We start from the raw sequence: 15,293 nt of genomic DNA, 5'->3' as shown, positions 1-15,293 counted from the left end.
ACCCCCCAACACTGGACCACCAAACACCAACTTGCAAGTCCCAATACTGCAAATCTCAAGTCTTATCCAGAAGGTCCTCCGCGCCCCCATGCTCTACAACAGCGTGTTCGAATTGCGGACTTAGCCCCGGAACAAAAAGAAGTCCGGTACGAAGCTCTGTCTCAGCGCTACGGTGCACCAGCATTCCGCCCTGGTGACCCACTAAGCGAAGCTGTCTGCTTCTCGTGTCGTGAGAAAGGCCACCTCTCCTCCAAGTGCCCTACAAAGCAAGGCCGACAAAATCACGGTTCCTCCTCATCAAAGACTGCAACACAGACTACTGCCATACCAGCACCACCACTGCCTCACGCTCTACATACCACCACATCAGAAACTTTTGACGGGTCTCAACTGGAGTGCTCATTTTTTAGAGCTACTATCGCCAGTATCGGACCATGCGACGCATTTCCTGACTCTGGGTCAAAAATGACCATTATTCACCAGTCCCTCGTGACCAGCACACAGCTACTTCCTTGGACCCAGCCACCACTGGGAGTAGTCGGTGGATCGACCGTTCTACCAGAAGGAACGATCTGTCTGAAGATTACAATTGGACCTATTTCTGGAGTCGTACAGGCTGTTGTCCTCCACAATAACGTGTTGCCCTTGATTTTGGGTGAGGACTGGTCCCGCGTAACAGGCACCCGCCTTGTCTTTGAGCCACCTAACCCAGCAGAAGTACACCACCCTGCTTCAGGTTCAGTAGTACAAGCACATCTCAAACTCTATCCTCGTTCATCTTGCACAGTTGTTCTTCACCAGTCGTCCCTAGCGCAAGGCACAGCACCAGAAGCCCAACCTACTCTGGGCCTTCAGGAGTCGTCGCTACCAGATACAAAACCTCCATGGGAGCCCCTTTGCAAAAGCACGGCACCATCACACTACACTCGTTCTGCACCTGATGAAACCGTTACAATACCTGTTCACGACGACTTGCCACCAGCAGCTGTGGGCAAGGAACTGTCGCAGGCACAACAGTCGGAACTCGCCTCAGTCTTGTCAACTCACCACAGTGTTTTTGCTCGCAATGAAGATGACATCGGTCATCTAAAAGGACTTGAGCATCACATCGAACTACTGCCCAACGCAGTGCCATACAGCAGGAGTCCATATCGATACTCCACAGATGACCGTCGGTTTTTGGATAAGCAAACGGATAAACTTCTAAAGCAAGGCATCCTCCTTCCAGCTACAGGGCCATGGGCTTTCCCGGCTATCGTCGTCACCAGAGGACAAAAGAAACGACTTTGCGTCAACTACATACCCTTAAACAAAGTTACAATCACAGCCGTGCACCCACTGCCGCATGCAGACGACATCATTCACGATGTAGCAGGAGTATCCTACTTTGCCTGTCTCGATTTAAAGTTTGCCTACTGGCAAGTCAGCCTTCGACCAGAGGACTATGCTAAGACTGCCTTTATCACACACAGTGGCACTTACATGTGGACACGTATGCCTTTTGGCCTCAAGAATGCCCCATCTACCTTTCAACGTGCCATGCAACTTGTGTTCAGCAACTTCAAAGCCCCACAAAAGTCAAAAATTCGTATCTATTTAGATGACATTCTGGTTTTCGCATCATCTTTTCCTGACTTCGTCGAAGTGCTCCAATTGGTGCTCCACCGCTTGGAACACCATGGACTGAAAGTTTCACTTGATAAGTGTCGTTACGGGCGATCTCGAATCCGTTTTCTAGGATTCATCCTCTGCAGCGACGGGAAACTCCCCGATCCAGCCAAAGTGACCGCCATGTTAAACATCCCAAGACCAACAACACGGAAGCAAGTTCTCTCCTGGGTACAAACTGCAAATTTCTACCGCCGCTTCATCAAAAACTTCTCAAGGATTGTCACCCCATTGTATGCCCTCGTCAAAGCCCCCGATTGGTATTGGAACACTACGTGTGAACAAGCTTTTCAAACTGTACGGAAAGCCCTTACTGAAGCGCCACTTCTGGGACATTTTCTTGAGGAAGTTCCAACTACTGTAACAACAGACGCATCCGCATCAGCTGTCGGTGCAGTGCTTACTCAACTTCAGAATGGCCATGACACGGTCATCGAGTATGCTAGCCGCAAGCTTACGCCTGACGAACAAAATCTGCACAGTAATGTTTGGGAATGTATCGCCGTCCATTGGGCCATTACGTTAAGGTTCCGCCACTATCTTATAGGCCGAAAGTTTCGTCTCATTACCGACAATTGGACTGTTGTTTGCCTTACCACCAATGTTCGCCCGTCACGTCGCTTCACAGGCATGCTTATGGACTTAATTGAATTTGACTTTAGCGTGGAACATCGCCCAGGTCGCCAAAATGTTGTCGCCGATCACCTTTCTCGCCTGTCACTTGCCATCACAGCACGTAACAGTTCACTCGCTGAACTGCAACAAGAGGATCCCCAGTGCGCAGCCGCCCGGCAAACAATCCAAGACAACCCATCGTGCAGCGACTTCTTGGACATCGATGGAATTCTCTACAAACAGTCAGACTCTGGGCACCCAACCTTGGTCGTCCCCAGAAAAATGCGATCAGCCATCCTCCATACTATGCACGATTGTGCAGGCCACATGGGTTCAGAACGCACACTACGCAAGCTTCACGACCGTTACTGGTGGCCCGGACTAACGGCATCAGTACAGAACTATGTTACATCGTGCCAAACCTGCCAGCTCTACAATCGTCCTACCTCAAAGAATGTTGGCTTTATGGGACACATGCCTGTCTCTGAAATCCCATTTTCAATCATCGCATTTGACCACATAATGATGCCACCAACAGGGAGTGCCCGCTACATCTTTAACGTGATTGACTTCACAACACGCTTCATCATCCCTGCCGCAGTACGTTCTACAAACACCGCGGACGTAATAGCCCATCTGCATTCAATATTCTACCGTTTTGGTGCCCCAGACCATTGTCTCTCCGACCACGGAGCAGCTTTCGAGTCTGCCCAGTTTGTGCGTTTCATGCGCCTTCACGGAGTGCAAGTACACTACTCCACTGCCTACCGAGCGGAAGGAAACGGAATGATAGAGCGCAGCAACGGCTCACTCGTCACAGTCCTACGGAAAATCAGTCCACAAAAATCAACAACCCTGGGATTCCAAGTTAGCAGAAGCTGCATTCGCCGTAAATACAGCGTACAACGCCAGCACTGGCTTCAGCCCGTTTGAACTTCTCTTCGGATACTTGCCAAAACTCCCCGAACAACGACATCGCCCCCCAAGTGCTTCGTCGCCCGCAGAACGGCTACTAGATGTTCAAACTGCACGCGGCTCTCACAAACTCTGAAACTGCTCAGCATCGTAGAAAAAAGCTATATGATCGAACCCATCGTCAACACTCTTTCCAAGTGGGTGACTTCGTTTGGATTCGCCGGCAACAGCCGGTTCTGCAAGGCCTCGAGAAACTCTCCCCTCGCTTTAAAGGCGTTTACCGCCTTACGGAACAACTTACTCCATCGACGTTTCAGGCTACGCCAGTTACGGGACAGTCCATAAGACAAACCAAACAACCACGCACGGTGCATGTCTCCCAGTTAAAGAAATACGTGCCCCCTCTTTCAGCGCAAATCGACGAAGACCGTTTGTCATCGCAGCCTGCCAGTGACCTGACCGACACTTCGGACTACTCCGCATCACCAGCCAGCGACGCAAGTAAATTCAGCGTCTCAACCAACAACAGAACAGCCTTCTCAACGTCCAAATAGACAGCGCAAACCGCCGTCCTATCTAAGTGACTATGAAATCGAACTGTGAAACGTTTTTGGTTCACTAAGTAACATTTTGTTCTTGTTTGTGCATTGTCATGTTGCTTATAGCTTATTTTAGTTTGTATTGTGATATATTGTTGTCAATGTTTAACTTCTTCAAATGGGACTTTGGTCTTCAGGAAGGGGTGGGATGTGAGGATCCTCCTTCCCCCTCCTCCTCATTCACGCCGCACTTCCACTGGACTCCAACAGAGGTCGCCCCTTTGCTTACGCAAAAGCTGTGGCACGCGCTCGCCGCGTCAAGAAGACCAGAGACTCCCTTGCCTCTAGTCAGTCGTCGTCGCTCGCCATGCTTGCTTGTCGGTTCTCTTGTTAGTTGTCTGTATCGCTTTCGCCATTAAACGGGTAGTTCGCTGCCCTCATTGTTCTCCCCAAGCCTTGCCCCATGCCTCTCCAGCCCTGGCATCCCCACATCTAATGTTGTTGTTCTATGTCTTGCTAGCGATTTTCAACTGCTTTGTGAATATCCCCACATATAAAATTTTGAAACCTGTAAAATCATCTGAAATAGCTTTGACCTTTATATCTACCACTTGTAGTATTTTCACGTCTACTGTTTTGTTATATGTGCAAGAATAATAAATGTTCACACAGAAACGGCATCAAGTGTAATTTCTTTTTACAGCTAAAACATGATTTCTGCTCGATTTCGTTCCCATTGACATTTCAGTGATTTATTATTGAAGCTCACTAAATTCTCGTTTCTTTCAATAGGTATTTGTCCAAGATCGTTGATTGGGAATGGCAAGTTTTGATTACTTTCAATAAGAATTGTGAATGCGATATCCACTTTAACCGAAAGAGACATCTGGCCTATTTTGAATTGGATTATTTTCAGCAGTAAGGCAGCTTTAATATTGATATACTGTACAGTGTATCACTGTTGAAGCTTTGGCTGCTGGAAATTGGCCAATTCAAAATAGCCCAGAAATCTCATTCAGTTAAAGTGGATATCGCATTCACAATTCTCATTGAAAGTAATCAAAATTTCCCATTCCCAATCGACGATCTTGGACAAATACCATATTGAGGAAATGCTATAAATTCATATATTGTTGTAACGTTGCACACATACATTACTGAAACGTTGCAAAATTTACGTTGAGAGGACGTCACAGATGCATACGTTGCTGTGATGTTTACAATGGATGTTGCGCTAATGTTGCAAATGAACGTTGCAGATAACGTTGAAGTCGCGGACATTAGCAACATCTGAGCAATGTTCCAAGCTGACATTTAGACAACGTTGCTGCAACTTTGTGTGCTACCTGGGTGTATATAGTGTCACGTCTCGGGGGTGGTTTCCAAGGTGAGATCCGCTTGCTGCCTTCTACAACCAGAGAATTGTAATAAGAAAAATCGTGAGACTCAGTGTCACACGCAGGTCGTACATAGAATGAGAGCATGACTGAGCGCTTGTTAATAAAGAGCTGTTCGAACCGTGTGCTTGTAACACAAGGCAGTGCAGGGTGTTGTGCATGACTTGTTCTCAATGCGTAAGATGTCCCGAAGTAAAATCTCTGTCTCCCCCAGGAATATTCATGAGATTCAGCGTACGTGCTTTCAACTGGTGAGGCTTTAAAAGCGCCAGTTGCGAGACGAAGTCATTGATGATGTATAGGGTCTAGCATTTTTAAAACAGATGAACGGACTGAACCGTAAACAATACTCCCATAGGCTAGTTTCGAACGTGCTGTCGAAACGTAGGCTTAGAAAGAATAGTTAGGTTTTTAAGGTGCGGCAAGAATATGATCTTTTGTCAAATGCAACATCAAGGAATTTGTGTTTATTCCTTACAAGAATGTCATAGTTTCAGTGATGGTTGTGGCGAATCGTTCCCAACTCTTGAGAGAGGAACACACACAGTATTCTCCAATGAGAACCTAAAGCAATTCTCAGCAGACTGTTTCACTAACCTATTTGCAGCCAGCTGCGCCGTCCTCGATAGCTCAGTCGGTAACCTGTTGGCTTGCTGAGCTCAAGATCGTGGGTTCAATCACGGCCGAAGACGGTGGCAATGTGGGGGAGGCAAACATTGCTTCTAGTACCGCGTGTCGGAGATTTCCAGTGCGCGCCAAAAGAACACCAGGTGATCCAAATTATCCGCAGTCCTACCCTGCGGCACGTGCAAGATGTCGCCACTCTGCGCAGGTAGACCCTATGTGTAACATCACAGTACCATTATTATTTTTGCATCTGTCGTTCATATACAGATTGTATATACAGGTCTGCCGATCTGACACGTTGATAGAGGAACAAGAAATCTGTACGTGATCTACGTAGACAGAGTAGATTGGTGGCAGGGTTGCGGAATGTGGTACCCCATTCCGTTCCAATTCCATTCCGAGGAATGGAGATTTGCGATAATTCCATTCCTTTCAATTCCTCAGAATGAAAAGGTATGGTCAGTTCCCACTCCTGGAATGGCCTGGCAGCCCAATTCGATTCCGTTAATTCCCTCAATAAAAGAAAAGGACCGGTAACCATACTGGCAAATCCAGCACTGCTAGAGGAGATTGACATTGCCAAGCACGGAAAAAGCACAAAGAGAAGGTTATTTCACTCTTGACCGTGTGCAGGTGCAGTGCAAAGGATGCGAGGGCAGAAAGCAGCACTTTGAAACCAAAACTGCCACCGGGGCACCCAGACCAATTCCAATTCCATTCCGGGCTCTGCTAAATCTGGAATGATTCTGGAATCATTCCAACTCCGGAGTGGCAACTCCGCAACCCTGGTTGGTGGTGGCATTACACTGGCCACTGAGCTGATTTCAAGGAGGAATAGAATGACACTCAGAGCGGATCCCTGCGGGACACCGTTCTCCTACACAGGACGATGGGAACCTCTAAAAGTTGAAATTTTCGTGAGAACTTAATTTTCGCGAATTTCACGATCGAACTTTTTTTCGCGAGAAATGTCGCTAGCGGGATGAAAAAGTAGTATGGTCACTGGAATTGGCGACGATATGAGCTCCACAAAGACAAGTCGACTTACTGGACGACCTTTATTCTCAATGTGTCGTTGTCAAACATTTCTATAATTGAAACTCCACTTCAACATCAGCAGTTTATTCTCATAGTGCATAACTTCGCATTGCAGATACCCGCTTTCACAAAGCCTGTCCGTATGTGTTTCAGGATTGGAGTTCACGGTAAGCTTCTATAAGCCAGCCGGCAAGTACAGGTCGGCTAATTTTCGTTGTTCACTGTCGGCAGTGTCGTGAACCCCAGATTTTCCCGATCCTGCGATTTCCGCTTCCGTCCACTTCCATGCGGATTCGTGAAATTAAGGTCCCGCAAAATATTCTCGAAACGCGCTCCAATACAAATTCACGAAATTAACCACTTTTACAATAGCATGGCACCCGGTTGTTGAACGCTAAATGTTCGATTTTCAAAGATGTTCGACATGAGAAGATGACCCCTCATGCCGAAGGAATATAGATATTGTAGAACACCATTATGCCAAACGGTGTCATAAGATGTCTTTAAATCAAAGAATATGGATAAGCAGTGTTGCCTTCTAACGAAAGCTTCCCAGATAACCGTTTCTAAAGAAACGAGGTGATCCGCTGTGGAGTTGTTCGGAAACCACACTACAGTTGACATATTAAATTATCCTCTTCCAGCACATGATTGAGACGGTTACCGACCATTCGCTCAAATGTTTTGCGAATGCAACTCGTAAGAGTGGTATGCCGGTAACTTGAGGAATTCGAGGATTCTTTTCCTGGTTTCAAGGGGGAATTACAGTGGCAATTTTCCACCGTGCAGGTAATCCTCCTTGCACCCAAACATGGTTGAAGAATTCAAGTAGGCATGATTTGGACATCTCAGACCGCTTCAAGCATTGAGCACGTGATCCGGTCTGGACCTGGAGCAGTTGGTTTTGCACACAGTAAGAGAGTGAAGGTTCTAACACCATGAAAGGCTGATTTTACGCGTAAGCATCACCTCCATACACTGGAATTGCTACTTGGGAACCGCTTAATGAACTTGCTACTATAGTGGGAAGAACTGATATGTCTTGGAACTGATGCACAAGGGCATTCGCCTATCCTTCCAGACTGTCACATACCTTTCCATTTACCTCTAAAGGAGGGACGCAGCGACTCATATGCTCGCCTCAAATTTTGCGAAACCTGTCCTAGACCACTGTAGGTGGTCACTATTACAAGATAGAGAAGTTACGAAGTTCTGCCAAGAGGTTCGTTTAGCTTGTTTCCGCATTCACCTGGCCTTCGCTCTTGCCTTTTCAAAGGCTAACAGATTTGGTGTAGTGCACCTCACACTCGATTTTGGAGTTTGCGAGCTTCCTCGCAGTTGATGTTCTACCAGGGCTTAGGTCGCTTGGGCAGATGACGAGATGTTTGTGGTATGAACTGCTCTGCTGTTTGAAGGATTACGTTGCTGAGGAGATCGTTAGTTTCGTCAATCGTCGTCCTATCAAAAGTAATCAGAAATAAGTTGCATTTTTCTGAAAACTGCTTCCAATTGTCTTGTTGAAGTTTCCACTTGGGAGGACGTGGCGTTAGCCTAGTGACGATACAGTTATATGTTAACACCACCGGGAAATGGTCATTCCCCCGGGTTTTCCTCTACGGCCCATTGCACGAGGGGTGTTGAAGTCAAACCGGGACTTTTCATTTTTCGCAAAAGTAAAATGAACTTACAAGCGAGAAATGAGTTTTATATTTCAACGTAATCTCCAGCTGCACTAATGCACTCGTCCCAGCGTTTCACGAGGGCTTGGATGCCAGCAGCGTAGAAATCCTTACAAGCGCGCAGCCCGGATCGGACCGCATTTTTTTATCTCGTCGTCACAGCTGAAGCGGTGGCCTCCAAGGAACGCCTTCAGTGGCCCGAACAGATGGAAATCGCTAGGGGCGAGGTCTGGACTGTAAGGGGTATGTGGCAGCAACTCCCAGCCAAGTTCCTGTAAGGTGCGTGTCATGAGATGAGCGGTATGCGGGCGTGCATTGTTCTGTAGGAAGAGGACTCCTTCGGTGATGAGGCCCGTCGCTTTTGCTTCAGCGCCTTATGCACATCCCTGAGAACCTGGCAGAATATGTACTATTGATGGTGGTACCACTGGGTAGAAAATCAACATGAACAACGCGGGCCTTGTCCCAGAAAATTGTGGCTATGACCTTACCCGCACACGGGGTGCTTCGGAACTTCTTGGGAGCTGGCGAGCTCGGATGCTTCCACTGTCTTGATGCGCGTTTAGACTCAAGAGTGAAATGGTGCATCCACGTTTCATCGCACGCGACGATCCGATCAAGGAACGGCTGTCCTTCAGTGTTGAAACGGTACCTTAGCTCTTGGGAGATTTCCAGTCTTCTCTGCCGGTCAAACACGGAGAATTGCCTTGGGACCAGGGATCGGAACCGGTATTTTTTTCGGTCCGGTTCGGGTTCGGGTTCAGGCATATTGGTTCGGTTCGGGTTTAGCTCCGCTGAACCGAAATTATCAGCTTGAACCGGTTCAGGTATATCGGTTCGGTTCGGTTCGGGTTCGGCTAAGGGAGAACCCCCCACCCCCCCACCCCCGCACATACACAGACACAAAAAAATTTTGTCGGCGGTCGGGGCATTTAGAGGGATTGGAAAAGTTACTTTTTTCGGCCTCGGTTTAACCGGTCCACGGGCAGTAATTTTGCTACATGCAAGCAAGCTTACGGTCACCGTACGCGATTGTAAGAGAAAGGTGTGAGATAACCGTTTCAGGTGAGCAAAAAAAAAAAAAGGTTCGTCAGTAGTACAATTAATTCACCTCTGAACCGATTCCCGAACCGGTAACCGTATCAATTTTTTTCGGTTCAGTTCCGGTTCGGCTCAGGACAAGCAAAACAATTGTTCGGGTTCGGTTCGGTTCGGGTTCGTCAGAAAATAACGTTTTTTTCCGGTTTTCGGTTCGGGTTCAGTTCCGGTTCCGATCCCTGCTTGGGACCCAGCGGGCACTAACTTTCCGAAACTGGAGGTGATTATGAATGATAGTGTTCAACGTTCCCACAAAAAGGTCCGTCTTTCGAGCCAGTTCGAGACATGTTATCAGTCGGTCTTTGAGGATCAGGCGCTCCACAAGTTGGATGTTATCAGGAACTCTGACACTGGGCTCTGAGCCGCCCCGGCCGGGATCGTTCTGCACTGATGTAGGCCGTCTCGGAACCGTTTGCACCACTCAAACGCTTTGCTGCGGCTAAGTGTATCTTGGCATACTGAGCCTGAAATCTTCTGTGAATTTCAGATGACTTTACGTCTTCATTCACGAGAAACTTCATGACAATTTGCTGTTCGATGTGCGCGCTCACCTTGTTGTCGGCCATCATGTCCAGCACGTGTCTTCTCTTTTGCAAACACGTTGGACCACCACGTGGTGAACGCGGAGGCCTGTAGCGTGTGAAAATAACGAAAAAGAAGTAGCCCGAGCCCATTTGTACACTCAGGAGACAGAAAGTCCCGGTTTGACATGAACAACCCTCGTATATCTTGGTGCAGGACGGACTGCAAAGGGACAGATCTAAGGGTGAGAAGGATTGAGTAGAGGAATGTATGTACGCTGGTTTTCCCATGCTCGAAAGACAGATTGAAGACATCAACAGAAGTCACTATCACTTTTCCTCTTGTGTCTGTTCTAGCACTGCCCCAAAGCGAGTTATGGGTGTTAAAGTCATTGCAAGAATAAAAAGAGTTGAAAGCTGGGTGCATAAATCTTCTATGTCCTTTTGTGTGAAGGTTTCTGACGTTGGGGCAGATAGACTGCGCAGATAGTGACGATTTTAGCACGACACACTTACACAGTCACAGCCTCAAGTTTGTAACCAGGTGAACTTCTTCGGTTAGAAAAGAACCTTGTATTACGATCGCTACACCACCATATGATCGTGATGTGTCAGATCGATTTTAAAAAAAATGGTATGCCTGCGCAGTGGTTTTGGTGTATGAATGGTTAAGTATGTTTCTTGATGACGGAAGCCTGCTGCACTGTACTTGTCGAAATGATTGTTTACATCATCTAGATTCGAAATTAGCCCACGGCAATTCCACTGTAGGATCTTTCAACCCATAATTACGGCAGTACCAAGGAGAAATAAGATGTGTACAGCAAAGTTTTGGCGATTAGGAAAACCATACTGTATTATCGATTTGTTTGGGGCTGCTCAAAGAAGAACTTATTTCTTCTTTGGGTCAGTTAAGAGCTGCTTCAGTACTTTTCTCTGAACAGCCGCCAATTCTTTCGGCGATATATCGGGGAGTGAAAGAGTGCTCCCCAAAAGGCTGCTTTTACGGCGAGTTCGAGTGGTCATTTCATGGGCGCTCGGAAACTGCTAGGTCGGCGCACGAGTTGGATCATATGACCATTGCCTCCCGACCATGAATGCCAGGAATCTAGCGGTTTTAGTCACTTGGATCACGCTCCGTTTTCGGGTTCCGTCGTCTGCAAAGCGACTTTGAACTTCGACGTGCGGCCAATCAGGGCACTCGCCACCGTTTCAGTGCGGATGTGACGACACCAATATAGTTGGGCAACCCGCTGCTCGCGCGTTTCGACACCGGGCAAAAGAGGTGCGAGCATGCAAATTGCGGTCACTCGGAAAGCGCATTGCGAACATGTCAGATTGCTTCACTTTGACCAAGTGAATACGGCTGCTCGAGATCTGGCAAAAAAAGTTGCCACGAAATGATCACCTGAATTCAACATTAGATCTTCCTTGGGGCTCGCGCTTGTGAACGAGCCTTGCGAGCTCATGTCTTCATCACAATCCATGGAGCTAGCCTCCAAGGGTAGTGATGACGAAGGGGGCGTCTGTGAAGGGGACGCCACCAAAGATGGTTGGAGAGACTGCAGGTACTGCTGCAGGAGGAGATGATGCCTGAGAAAGAGGTAAGTGTTCGACGGATGTTTGTGTTGAGCAGGAGACCATACGTGGTTTCTCTTTGACCACAACTGCAAAGAACTTTCGAAAAAACAAAGGAGATACCCTTTTCTTAGCTTCTGGGTGGCTCAGCTTCTCTATTACTTTAACATGCATCACCTCTTTCTCAAACTTCCACCTCGGGCGCAGTTGACTTCCTGCGCAGTTGATGCAGTGATCAAGGCCCTGTTTGGAGTCATGGCCCTGCTTGCTGCAGCGGGAGCAGCACGCAGATTCTCTGCATATATCTGAAAGGTGGCCAAACCAGTTGCATTAAAAGCACCAAGTAAATTGGGAATACGTGGTCGCACTTCTGCGGTCAGATATCCCACCTTCAGCGTTCCATGTAGAGTTTGACAGTCAAATGTCAGAACTGTATTATGCCTGGTGATGTATTAATTGTTTTACCTGATCTTTATTTTCCTTACATCTATCTTTCTGACCTTTCAGGTTTTCGAGAATTTGGAACATGAAATCAGTTCAGTTAGAGCCACGACACACGACACGCAAGTGTTGAGGGTCTTGTGCAAAGTTGCTGATATTTTTGTTCCAACAACAACAACTTTATTGTGAGATGATGAATGGGGAGTTTTATGTTAGATTTTAATGTTCTGAGCCTTTCCTTGGCATTATGTATTCGCTCGCAGTAAGTTTCAGAGGGGCATTTAAGCAGCAGGTCATCCGATCTAAGGCGTTTAATTTCTGTTACATTTTTTGACAGACTTGTCACCGCCTTCTCAATGAAGAATGGCGACCGTTTTCCCGAGCAGCGCGGTTTCTTTGTTCTCAGTGGATGCACTACTAAGGACAACATATTTTTCCTGAAAGACGTTGGACGTTCTTATAGAAGCATCGGTCTGGAGGCGTTTACTGTAAGGCGTACTGTTTAGGTAAATACGTAGTCCTAACTTGTTGCCTATGCTTCATACCTATACACATGGGAATGTTCCAGAGATATGATAATCCATTGGCTGGGGCTTGACCAAGACCCCGACCACAACCGTTCAAGACCGTGCTTAAAAATACCATGGGATAATTCAGATGACATCCGGATTAAACTGAATAGCACTTGGATTATTTCAGATGGCGCCTAGATTAAACTGAATGGTGTCTGGACTAAATCTGATGGCACTTGGACTAAAATGGGCGGGAAAACCTGTGGATGTAAAGGACACTGTGGGTAATCAGGTTTCACTTACACAAGAAACTGTGCCAAAAAGAACCCAACATAGGGAAAACCCACAGCCACAGCTTTGATAGTGCAATGCAGAACAATATAGCATACAGGGTGTCCCAGAAAACGTGTCATTGAATTATATATATAAAAAAGACCAGAATCATGTGGTGAATGGGGGGGTATATATAAGTTTAATAAACAGGAGGTGGCGTCCACGCAAGGAGAGGTCAGCCAGACCTATGTCGGCTTGCTACGCCCTGAATGGCATTTGTTTTTTGCGAGGCTTTTTACCACCTCCTGATGTGAATGTCATCTAAGTTGTGTTTTATGATTTCAATTTACGTACTGAACTCGAAAAATTTGCATGTAAGTGTTGCTCTTTACCCTCCGCCCCAGCTCCCCAATAAAAAGCGCCTGCCAAATTTACTGAAGTTCATGGTAATTAGCACGGATGCTGAGAAGCGGTCCCATCAGCAATATATCCACACATCATGCCTTTCGGAATGCCTACTCGATCGAGCAGATAAGCAACGTTCCAAAACCTACCCCAGTTACTCCATGACGTCATAACCTAGCGCTCAAAAGGAACTCGGGTCTTCTCAACGAGCTACTCAGACGACTCTCCGCTGACAGATGGGTACGTGCGGGTAATGACTTCTCAGACAGTGTCGTCTACTAATCTCCCACCGTTTTGTCCTGACTTTATCAGCTGTTTCCTCTTCAACTGGTTTACTTAGGAACAGTATATCAGGGTGCTTTTTGTGACAGGACTTTTCCTCGTAAAAGGAAGACACACACGCACATTCGCAACGAGTTAGTAGGCGAACTGCGGTAACGCTGAGCGGTTTGTAAATTGGTAGCACTTAGAAAAAGGAGAGCGTGCGGCGGTAGTGTTTGTGTTGCAGTACATCTCGCACAGAAAGCTTTCACATCGCTTCGGTTTGCCTCACTGTGCTTTAACTTTACTCAACAAGCACTGTCCTTTGGTCGCAACAGATCTTTCCAGCCTCTCTTATTCCACCACATACTCATAGCCTCGTTACATCACGAAGCGGTTTTGGATAGCGAAATCAGCGCTATTGTACGCATCTGATGATACAACTCTCTGTTTTAGTTTCTCCTATTTTTTTCATTACAAACAAACAAACAAACAAACAAACAAACATCACCTTCATTTTCTTCTATTCCGATCTCTTTGGAGTTACAGATAGTTGTACTGTCTCGGGGTGGATCAGCTAGGAAGCATTTCAGAAACCACATAAGTGCATGCTGTTGATTGGTCCTCTCTGCCCAGCTGTCAGGGCCTATAAGATATTACTTGACACTGCAGTGAAATACCTGATAGACTTGTGCAGGAGCTAGTACTGGATAAGAGAGCAGTGCCACGCTGGCGTATCACGGTTAATTCTATTTACCTAAATCCGACTTATGTACGCATATAGGACCAGTGTTGCGCTTCGAGAAATAGGCGATGTCGTGTCAGCCACACAGGTGAAAAATAAATGGAGAAATTTAAAAAGGAAATACCAAGAAATTATTAAACAAGACAAAAATAGTAGCAACCACCAGTAAATATGCTTGTGTAGACCTCATTACGAGGCAAGAGTCCATAGAATATTGTCAGAATTGGCAGAGCCTGCATTTTTCTTCCTCAATTCGGAAGCCTATGCCGATAACACACTATTCCATTCAAAATCACGGGGTTTTTCGCAAGATATTTGGCAAAAATTTGACAGCCGAAAATAAATCAGTCGCTGGGCGTCGCTTGGCAATTTTTCGAGTTTAATTGTGCAAGTTAGATTAATTAATATGTAACAGGAATGGAAACGGCCTCAATGTATGGCAAAAGTCTCTATGAGTGTATTCCAAGTAGTCTCGTAATTTCGTAAAATCTGAAGTAAAACCTTTTTTTCGAATTTGAGTTTATGAAATTGTGTATAATACAGGGTGTTCCACAAGGTTTCGTCCTGTCTACAGTGTGCGTACGCTGGGGACGAGTGCAATCCTGAGCGGTTGAGATATTAATTGAAGGGTACAGCTAGGCATCTAGCGCGTGTTAGATAGACTTCATGCTGACTGAAGGTGCAGCAGCTCGGCTGTCACTTCATGTCCATGTCCGAGGCGGGGGGTAAATGAACTGGAGAGGGCGAGGAAGCGCTTGTACCTGGAACGCACAATGATAGCAATGATTGGGAAGGCATCGAGAATCGCGCCTGACAGACATTTTTGGCAAACTGTCAGCCATTTCATTAGGTAACAGTCCCCGATGACCAGGGATTTATGTAAGAACAATGTCAGTTATATGTATGGCGGAACAAAAGGGATAAACAGATAAGAGCACGTTGGAAGTAGAAGTCATAATTGAAATAACATACAGGGAGTCT

At 46.6% G+C, this 15,293-nt stretch overlaps 1 protein-coding gene across 1 annotated transcript in view; it reads right to left on the bottom strand.

Annotated features, from left to right (window-relative positions):
* The window catches only part of LOC135374755 (neprilysin-1-like), a 78,752-nt gene that overhangs the window by 40,197 nt on the left and 23,262 nt on the right, over positions 1-15,293 (bottom strand). The window lies entirely within an intron of this gene.

The sequence above is a fragment of the Ornithodoros turicata genome, unplaced genomic scaffold, assembly GCF_037126465.1.
Source record: "Ornithodoros turicata isolate Travis unplaced genomic scaffold, ASM3712646v1 ctg00000746.1, whole genome shotgun sequence".
Taxonomy (NCBI): Eukaryota; Metazoa; Arthropoda; class Arachnida; order Ixodida; family Argasidae; genus Ornithodoros; species Ornithodoros turicata.
The sequence above is the reverse complement of the archived record's forward strand: the minus strand, read 5'-3'. Positions and strand labels throughout refer to the sequence as shown.